Source organism: Vicia villosa, linkage group LG5, assembly GCF_029867415.1.
Source record: "Vicia villosa cultivar HV-30 ecotype Madison, WI linkage group LG5, Vvil1.0, whole genome shotgun sequence".
NCBI classification, from domain to species: domain Eukaryota; kingdom Viridiplantae; phylum Streptophyta; class Magnoliopsida; order Fabales; family Fabaceae; genus Vicia; species Vicia villosa.
The window spans coordinates 113616346-113625198 of record NC_081184.1 but is presented as its reverse complement, the minus strand read 5'-3'; the positions used below and the strand labels follow the sequence as shown (position 1 = coordinate 113625198).

The following is an 8853-nucleotide window of genomic DNA, read 5'->3' as shown; positions in this document are numbered from 1 at the left end:
GTCTTCTTCCTTTGGATAAATGTGGGTAACAGCATCAAAGAAGAGATCTGACTTGCGAAAAACTTGGAATGCCATCCCGAGAGATGTTTCTCATCCTGTAACCGATTAACCCTTCCATCCTTTCTATTCAAATAGATCATCCACTTTTGAGGCTTAGTATCTTCAACAGGTTTAAAGTTTTGATGAATGAAACTGGGCGAATGATTCATGATGAATGCTAGATCGATGAAGAGTGAACTAGGGTTTTCGCAAAGATATTCATAGAAAAGGGAGAGAAATAAAGAGAGGGAGCGCAAGGATTGATTGAAGAATGCAAAGAAATGAAGAAATAAATAACGGGAGTGTGGGGAAGGAAAACGTTCTAAGGAAGGGAAACGTTTGACGGATATAAAAAAGAAAAGACGGACAATAAAAGAAATGATGAATGGCATTCATTGTTACGTGACGTGAGGAGAGATAATAATGACAAAAGACGAGATTTGCACAGTTACCTAAGTAGACGTCCCCTCAACTGTACGCACGCTTGTCCAGAGATAGTGAACACGTGTTTACCATCTGGATAGCCAGTTACAGCTGTTTTGCTTTTAAAGAGATTCGGAATCAACTTAGACAATGAAACGTTAGTAATAACTGAATCACAATTTCTAATTGATTTCAATCAGAACTTCTTATAAAAAGATAATCCAATTTCATTTCAGAAGATACTCATACATAAGATCTTCTCATCTTCTCATTATGGGCATAAATCCATACTGATATTCTTCATAATGAACTTAAACCTATCTTCAGCAAGGGGTTTTGTAAAGATATCAGCCCATTGATGGTCTGTATCCACAAAGTTTAAAGATATAACACCCTTCTGAACATAGTCCCTTATGAAATGATGTTTAATCTCAATATGTTTAGCTTTTGAATGTAAAATAGGATTCTTAGATAAACATATAGCAGAAGTATTATCACAGAAGATAGGAATGTTACTCTCATATATCTGATAATCTTCCAGCTGACTTCTCATCCAGAGCATTTGTGTGCTACAACCAGCAGCAGCAACATATTCTGCTTCTGTTGTTGAGAGGGCAATAGTAGCTTGCTTCTTGCTGTACCATGAGATCAGATGACTTCCAAGAAATTGACAACTTCCAGAAGTACTTTTCCTTTCAATTCTATCTCCAGCATAGTCAGCATCACAGAATCCTACTAAGTTGTAATCTTTAGATCTTCTGTAAACTAAACCAACATTAGTAGTACCTTTCAGATACCTCAGAATTCTCTTAACCGCAGTTAAATGAGATTCTCTCGGATCTGATTGGAATCTAGCACACAAGCAAACACTGAATAGAATGTCAGGCCTAGAAGCAGTTAGATATAGAAGAGATCCAATCATACCTCTGTACAACTTCTGATCTACCTTCTTACTCACCTCATCCTTACCTAGGGCACAAGTTGGATGCATAGGAGTTTTGGCTTCTTTACTTTCAGAAAGATTAAACTTCTTCAGAAGTTCTTTCACATACTTCGTTTGATGAACATAAGTTCCATCAGAAGTTTGGTTGATTTGAATTCCAAGGAAATACTTGAGTTCTCCCATCATGCTCATTTCAAATTCAGCCTGCATAGACTCAGCAAACTCCTTTCCAAGTGTAGCATTAGATGTTCCAAAGATAATATCATCAATATATATTTGAAAAATTAAAATATCCTTTTTAAAGGTTTTACAAAAGAGAGTAGTGTCCACTTTTCCTCTAGTGAAACCATTTTCCAGAAGGAAGGAACTCAAACGTTCATACCAAGCTCTCGGAGCTTGCTTCAATCCGTATAATGATTTCTTTAATTTAAAAACATGATTTGGAGACTTAGAGTCTTCAAAACCAGGAGGTTGATGGACATAAACTTCTTCATCTATATAACCATTTAAGAAGGCGCTCTTAACATCCATTTGATAAAGAGTGATGTTGTGTTGAGTGGAAAAAGAAATTAATAGACGAATAGATTCTAACCTGGCCACTGGTGCAAAGGTTTCTGTGTAGTCAATCCCTTCTTGCTGACTATAACCTTGAGCAACCAGTCTGGCTTTGTTTCTTACCACTTCTCCTTTCTCGCTTAGCTTGTTTATGAAAACCCACTTAGTACCGATGATGTTAAATCCTTTTGGTCTAGGAACCAAGTCCCATACGTCATTCCTTGTAAACTGATTTAGTTCTTCTTGCATGGCAATTATCCAGTCAGGATCTTCTAGAGCTTGATCAACAGAAGTTGGCTCGATCAAAGAAACAAGACCTAATTGACATTCTGCATTGTTCTTAAGGAATGCCCTTGTTCTGATGGGATCATATTTCTTTCCAAGGATCACATCTTCTGAATGAGCTGAAGCAAGTCTAGGTGATCTTTTGATAGTTGGTTCTTCAGAAATCCTGAGATTCTCTAAAGATGCAGCAACTTGATCTTCTGATCCATTGCTTCTGAGACTGCCAGCTTCTGCAGCATTGCTTCTTGGTTCTACTGCTTCTGATATATCAATATCAAAATCTGCAAAATTCTCAAACTGCTTTGGTTTTTCAAGACCAAGCTTATCATCAAACCTGATATTGATTGATTCTTCTACAATCAATGTTTCAGTATTGTATACTCTGTAGCCTTTAGAGCGTTCAGAATATCCAAGAAGGAAACACTTTTGTGCTTTAGAATCAAACTTACCAAGATGATCTTTAGTGTTCAGAATAAAACATACACATCCAAAAGGATGGAAATATGAAATGTTGGGCTTTCTATTCTTCCACAATTCATAAGGAGTCTTATTTAGAATAGGTCTGATAGAGATTCTATTCTGAATATAACATGCAATGTTTATTGCTTCTGCCCAGAAATGCTTAGCCATATTGGTTTCATTGATCATGGTTCTGGCCATTTCTTGTAGAGTCCTATTCTTTCGCTCTACAACTCCATTTTGCTGTGGAGTTCTAGGACAAGAGAAATCATGGGCAATACCATTTTCTTTGAAGAACTCCTCAAAGAATCTGTTCTCAAATTCGCCACCATGATCACTTCTGACCTTTATGATTTTACACTCTTTCTCAGATTGAATCTGAGTGCAGAATTCAAAGAACACTGAATGAGACTCATCCTTGTGTTTTAAGAACTTTACCCATGTCCAGCGGCTATAATTATCAATGATGACTAATCCATATTTCTTCCCTCTGACAGATGCTGTTTTGACTGGGCCAAACAGATCAATGTGCAATAGTTCTAACGACCTTGAGGAAGCAACAACATTCTTAGACTTGAATGCAGGTCTGGAGAACTTGCCCTTCTGACATGCTTCACAAAGAGCATCTGATTTGAATTTCAGATTTGGGAGTCCTCTGACCAGATTTAGTTTGTTAATCTGAGAAATCTTTCTCAAACTAGCATGACCTAATCTTCTGTGCCAGACCCATTGCTCTTCAGAAACAGACATAAGACAAGTCACCTTCTGATTCTTAAGATCCTGAAGATCTGTCTTATAAACATTGTTCTTTCTCTTGCCTGTAAATAGGATTGAGCCATCCTTCTGACTTACAGCCTTGCAAGACTTTTGATTGAAGATTATATCATAACCATTGTCACTTAATTGACTTATGGATAATAAGTTATGCGTTAATCCTTCTACAAGAAGTACATTAGTTATGGAAGGAGAGTTACCAAATTTTATAGTTCCAGAGCCAATGATTTTGCCCTTCTGATCTCCTCCAAACTTGACTTCTCCACCTGGTTTAAGCACCAGGTCTTGGAATGTAGACCTTCTTCCCGTCATGTGTCGCGAGCACCCAGAGTCCAAGTACCATGACATTTTGCTGTTTGTCCTCTTTTCCGCCAAGGATATCTGCAACAGAAATTATCTTCTCCTTAGGTACCCATAATTTCTTGGGTTCTTTCTTGTTAGCTCTCCTCAAGTTCTGATTGAACTTGGTTTTAGCAAAATATTTAACAGGAGGAACAGTATGATACTTCTTATTCTGAGTTCCATGATATTTCTTAGGTTGTGTCACATGCTTCTTGATGTGTGTTATGTGAAAACTTTGTGCATGTGATGTGTGCTTAATATCATGGGAGTGGCCAAATTTAAATTGGTTATACAGAGGCTTGTATGATATTTTCATATCATCCACAGATTCAAGCTTGTATGAGATTTCACCCTCATAACCAATGCCTACTCTATTGTTTCCAGACACAGCATATATCATAGAAGCAAGTTGACTTCTGCCTATACTTCTAGATAGAAATTTTCTGAAGCTCAAGTCATATTCTTTCAGAATATGATTCATGCTAGGAATGACTTTTTCTGTTTCAGAAGGAGATCCACTATTTTTGGATAGATTTAAAACTTTTTCCTTCAGTTCAGAATTTTCCAATTCCAGCTTCTTAGTTTCAAATTCAAATTGCTTCTTCAGCTTTTTGTATTTGATACTAAGATGAGCTTTGAGTTCCAGAAGTTCTGTTAAACTGGAAACTAACTCTTTTCTAGATAGTTCAGAAAATACCTCTTCAGAATCTGATTCTGATGTAGATTCTGATCCATCATCTTCTGTAGCCATCAGTGCACAGTTAGCCTGCTCATCTTCCGAGTCTGATTCATCTTCTGACTCATCCCAGGTTGCCATAAGACCTTTCTTCTTGTGAAACTTCTTCTTGAGATTTTCCTTCTGAAGTTTTGGACATTCATTCTTATAGTGTCCAGGCTCATTGCATTCATAGCACATGACCTTCTTCTTGTCAAATCTTCTGTCATCAGAAGATTCTCCACGTTCAAATCTCTTTGAACTTCTGAAGCCTCTGAACTTCCTTTGCTTGCTCTTCCAGAGTTGATTTACCCTTTTGGAGATCATGGACAGTTCATCTTCTTCTTCAGATTCTGATTCTTCAGGATCTTCTTCTCTAGCCTGAAAAGCGTTAGTGCATTTTTTAACATTTGATTTCAAAGCAATAGACTTACCTTTCTTCTGAGGTTCATTAGCGTCAAGTTCAATCTCATGACTCCTCAGGGCACTGATCAGCTCTTCCAAAGAAACTTCATTCAGATTCTTTGCAATCTTGAATGCTGTTACCATTGGGCCCCATCTTCTGGGTAAGCTTCTGATAATTTTCTTTACATGATCAGCCTTGGTGTAGCCTTTATCCAGAACTCTCAATCCAGCAGTAAGAGTTTGAAATCTTGAAAACATCCTTTCAATGTCTTCATCATCCTCCATCTTGAAGGCTTCATACTTCTGGATTAATGCAAGAGCTTTGGTCTCCTTAACTTGAGCATTTCCTTCATGAGTCATTTTCAAGGACTCTGTCGCACGCTCGCGAAAATGCACAACAGAGTCGCCACCAATATATTTATCCCAAAGAGGGAAAGGAATATCAGAAAACCTGGAATAAGAAATGGATAAGAAAAGGTCTTTCGACCAGAGATAGGGTACGGAAGTCGGTTACGCAAGGGGAAGGTATTAGCACCCCTCACGTCTGTGGTACTCCACAGGATCCACTTATGTTTGTTCTATTCTAAGGGTGTATAAATCTAAAGCTTAATTACTAAGGGAATGCATGCAAATGAAAGAAAAGAAACACGGGGAAAATAAGGTTTATAAATAATTGTGCTCGCTTAGGCCCCGCGACCCAATGCCTACGTATCCTTTTCAGGAATCAGAGCGCCGTAGTTCGGCCCTTTAGTTTTTGTTTGTTTTTGTGTTTTTTAGTTGAACAGTTACATTCGCACTCCGCTGCTCGACCTCTGGAGTCTTAAGCTGGGAATGGAGCGGAAATAACGTGTCCGATTAGGAGGAAGAATGCCCTGAAGGCAAGAGAAAGGATGCCTCGGAGGCGAGAGAGAAAAAGAGATTGTTTTGTGTTTTTTACGTGTGATTCCATGATGGACGAAAACCTACTACAAGGCATCGCATCCCTTCCTCACTTTGATTAGCTCTGAGCCTTTATTAGATATTTTGAAATGTTTTTGGTTAGGTGTCTTTTAAGGGAAATTAATTTGTGACTTGAATCATGCTTTAAAAAGAGTTTTTTGAATATTTAGAGAATGCACATCGAGGCCTACGCCACAATCGTTTCTCTAAATGAAATATAGTTTTTTGAATAATTAGAGAATGCACATCGAGGCCTACGCCACAACCGTTTCTCTAAATAACGGTTAAGAAATACACCGAGGCCTACGCCTCAATCATTTCTCTTCCGCTAAGTGGGAAAGAACATACATCGGGGCCTACGCCCCAATCATTTCTTTCACACTAAAAAAAAAGGCATTAGCATGATTCGCGTCGTCCTTTATTAATGTTTTAAAAGTTGAAAAGGAAAAGAAGGAAAACTAGCCTAAGTATGAAGGGAATTTCTACCTAATGTTATCATGGTTTCTACCTAAGGTTAGGGATAAGAGAAACATGAAAATTAAAGTCACAATTAGAAGCAAGAATTAAGCAACACAATGGTACAAAAATTGACATAAAGCATATAGGTATAAGTCAAAATATAGTACAAAATGAATTAAAAATACTACCATTTTTATATGGTTTTTATGTGGAGAAAAATTGAATTCTAATTAACCAAAAAGGAATTAAAAGAGTTAGCCTAAATCTAATATTTTTGTGAACATTTTTATATGTCAAAAATGGCATTTAAAGGTCTAGAAAATTATTGTAGAAAAATTAGCATTTTGTTATCTAAAAGAATCTAATCAAAACCTAAAATAATAATGGGAATAGGGGGTGCAGACCTAAGAACAGGTGTAAAGAGCGATTGGGGCGCAGGGCCCAAAGGACTGGCCCAGGAGAGGTTTTTTGTTATTGTTATCAGACTTTCGGAAAAAGGAGAAACGGGCCAGATGGGGGTGAACCTAGTAATTTCGTGGCCCAATGTTCAATCCAAATCAACAAATTTAGCATTTTATTGTATCAATCCATAATAAAAATCAATTAATTCAAACTTTATACTAATACTAATTATGCAGATATTTCTATTAAATTATTCAATTCAAACCATAGGTTAATTAATATTCAAATTAAAACCTAATTAATCCCATTATTTCTATTAACTAAGGGTTAATCAAATAAAAGCATAAGTTAAAAGAAAGGGATTTAGGGTTCACCTGATTGTGACGTTCCCAATTCACGTTCACAGACTCTCGCCTCTCTCTGAAAATAGCGGCGGCGGCGATATTTTGTTCTCCGGTCGAATGCGCCGTGAACCACAATCGCGCCACTCTCTCGCTCTCGTCTCTCCCTCCGTCTCAATCTCTTATCATCGCGACGGCGGCTCCAAGACCTATCCTCGCAAAACGCGAGCGTAACTCCTCTCTCTCTTCGATCCAATCGCCGGCCACCGTGAACACAAGAACCATCACCTCTCATATCTTCTCTCAGTCGCATCATGAACGTCTCAGCATACAGGGATGTCGCTTCCTCTCACTCTCAAACTTGCTCCGATCGATTACCACGATTTGATTTCAAGCCTTTCCGATTCGTCATCACCGCCGATGCTTTGAAGAAGAGCAACGAGAAATTCAGAGCAAAATATCAGGTACGTGCGTTGGACCTTCTTCTCACTTCTTCGTCTCTTTTCGTTTTCCTGTTGAAAGATCATTGATGCTGATTGTGATGAGATGAAGATGATTTGGTTGCGATTGAAGAGAGTTTTTGGAGTGTTGAAGACGAATTTCAGATTCGAATCGGTTAGAGATTTTTGTTGTCTTGCAGATTGAAGATGATCGGGGAAGAAGATGAAGGTGATGATTTCTCTGCGATTTTCTTTTGTATCAGAAAGATGAAGATTATAGTGATTTTCTGTTGAATCTTCTGCTGAGTTTTTGTGAATTACAGGAAGAAGATGATGATTGTTGAATTGTGATCAAGATTATGGTGAGATGAGGAATGAATGAAGAGTTTTTGTGAATGAAGGTGGAGAAGAGAATTTATAGGTGGTGGTGAATCAAAGAGAAGGTTGAGAATGATGAAGTCTCAAGGGGAGAAGAGAGAGCCTGAATTAGTGATGAAGGCTTTGTTATATAGAGGTTAGTTAACTCTGTTGTTCTGTTATGCTTCTCTTTGAATCTGTTAGGTAGTTATGTAACTGAATCGGTTAGGGTAGTTTGAAATTCTGTTACAGTTTAAGAGTTGGTTATTTGCTGAGCTGGCTTGGTTAAAGATTATGTTAGGTGTTAATGGGTGGTTAAAAGTTAATTGGGACGGTTATGTGGGATTATGACTGGTTCCTAAATTATGCAGTTTTTTGGTTTGATGCACATTTGACAATGATTTGGATATGGCTGCAGGCTCGGTTATATGTGCGGGACCGGTTTTGTGGAGGTTTGCAGGGCTGGTTCTTTATTTCTGAATGGCTGCAATTTTTTGTTGAATGAATGTGTTTTGGTACATTCTGAACTGGTTTCCTTTTTTATGTGTATGTATGTTGATGTGTGCAGGTACATGGCAGCCATAAGGGACGTGAATGGTGGAGTAAGGGGCATGTTTGTATAGTCCTGAAAAACACACAGCATGAAACTTGGAAGATGAACCTGCAGGGTGGTATCATGAGAGGCAAAGCAAACTTGGATATTTAGGAATTGTCACTTAATTAGATCTAGAAGTTTGGTCTTTTTATGGTAAATTTTGTACAGAATGGATATAGGAAATACTATAGTGGTGTTTGGATTTTTGTAATGAACAATGAAAGAAGGACTTTTGGATGAATTTTGGTGAAACGTATTTGGTTGTAATAGGATTTTGGTTTTCTCTTCTTGTAACATGAATAAATTTTGGATAAATGAGCTTTGAGCTTCACCCTTGAACTTGAGATAATCACCACACGGACTAAAGATATAAGAACTGC

General features: G+C 37.7%; 1 long non-coding RNA gene across 1 annotated transcript; it reads left to right on the top strand.

Moving 5' to 3' along the window:
- Window positions 1-7104: 7104 nt before the first annotated feature.
- LOC131607071 (uncharacterized) lies at window positions 7105-7913 on the top strand. The gene is made up of 3 exons (XR_009285190.1): window positions 7105-7545; window positions 7634-7750; window positions 7845-7913. It is a non-coding gene; the product is annotated as an uncharacterized LOC131607071 (long non-coding RNA).
- The last annotated feature ends 940 nt before the right edge of the window (window positions 7914-8853 follow it).